Here is a 1,703-nt window from a genome sequence, read left to right as displayed (position 1 = left end):
GTGGGTCTCGAACCCGCGGGCTCAGGCAATCCACTTGCCTCGGCCTCCCAAAGCGCTGGGATTACAGGCTGAACCACCGAGCCCGGACACCACCACCTTTTAAAAAGCAACTTAATTTAGGGCAATATGGTTTTAAAAGCCACTTAACAAAAATACAAGAACACAAATTCACTTTTATGTATTTACTTTCCATTGGTGTAAATCCTTGAGGGGTCCAGCATCATATAGATTCTGTGTCCAATGGCCTTAGCAGGAAGGTTGCTTCGGAATTTGGCACAAACCATGTCAATGTTTCCATGGGTCCAAGTTACTGTTCCCCAGAGTACTCTGGACTTACTTGGTTTGCCTCAGGAGTCACTGTGTTGCTCTTTGCTATGTATACATAAACACATCTCTTGTCCAAAATAGAAATTGGTTTCCTCTCAGGCCTAAACACCTTCAGTTTTGAGAAGTGATGGGTGTGCTCCCTTTGGTTCTAGAGACCTCGCTTATAGCCAATAAAAATGGCCTTGGACCACAGCCTTCCAGACACATTTGCCTTTCAGAAGTCTTGTTTGCAGCAGGCCTTGCAGGCTTCAAGATGGCAGAAAGAGCTATATGATTTAATTTAACAACTGATACTTGTTTATCACTCACCATGAGTCACAGTTCCAAATGTTCTACAAGTGTCAATTCATTTAATCCTCACAACAACCCTATGAAGTAGCTCCTGTTATTTAACCCGTTTTATGGCCGAGGAAGCCAAGGCACAGAAAGGTTCAGAAAAGCAACCCAGCTGACAAGTGGTTGATCCAAGATCTGAATCCATTGGCCTCCAGAGTGCACGCTCTGAGCCACACGAGGCTTTGCCTTTTCTGGGCAAGATAGGAGCAAGGTGGCATGGGAAATGCAAAGATTAATGCAATGTGGCTCTTATTCCAGGCGGTAAGTCACGGCCTTAGGGCATTAGAAAGTAGAAAACAGCAAGGGGCAGGAAGACGGGCTCGGCAGAAGCCTGGCATGAGATTCCACACACATGCCGAGGTGGGCATGATGTGGGAGGGCAGGCTGGGGAGTGGAGAGCCTCTGGTGGGCCAGACATTGCACCCCAGGCACAAGGGGTGGGGCAGAGGTTGCACTGTTTGTCTGACACCCTTCCTGTTTGTGTTTTTTTCTGAGTGTGTTAGATTTCTTGCTGCGTAAGAAATCACTTCAAAATTCCATAGCTTAAGACAACAAATGTCTATCATCTCACAGCTTCTGGGTGTCGGGAATTCTGGATTGACTTAGTTGGGTGGTTCTGGTTATGGGCGTCTCATGAAATTTCACTCAAGATACTGACCAGGCCTGTAGCCCTCTAAAGGCTTGACTAGAGGGTCTGCTTCCAAGATGACCACCACAGCTGTTAGGAGGAGACTTTGTTCCTCGCCACCTGGGCTTTTCCATAAAGCTGCTTGAGTTGGGCATGGTGGCTCACACCTGTAATCCCAGCACTTTGGGAGGCAGAGGTGAGAGGACTGCCCAAGCCCAGGGATTCAAGACCAGCCAGGACAACTTGGTGAGATCTCATTTCCACAATTAATCAAGAAAAATTAGCCGGGCATGGTGGCACACGCCTGTAGTTCCAGCTACCTGGAAATCTGAGCCTAGCAGGTTGAAGTGCGGTAGCCGTGGGCATGCCACTGCACTCCAGCCTGGGCGACAGAGTGAGACTGACTCAAAAA

The sequence above is a fragment of the Carlito syrichta genome, unplaced genomic scaffold (assembly GCF_000164805.1).
Source record: "Carlito syrichta isolate Samal-C Ts95f unplaced genomic scaffold, Tarsius_syrichta-2.0.1 Scaffold309624, whole genome shotgun sequence".
NCBI classification, from domain to species: Eukaryota; Metazoa; Chordata; class Mammalia; order Primates; family Tarsiidae; genus Carlito; species Carlito syrichta.
The sequence above is the reverse complement of the archived record's forward strand: the minus strand, read 5'-3'. Positions refer to the sequence as shown.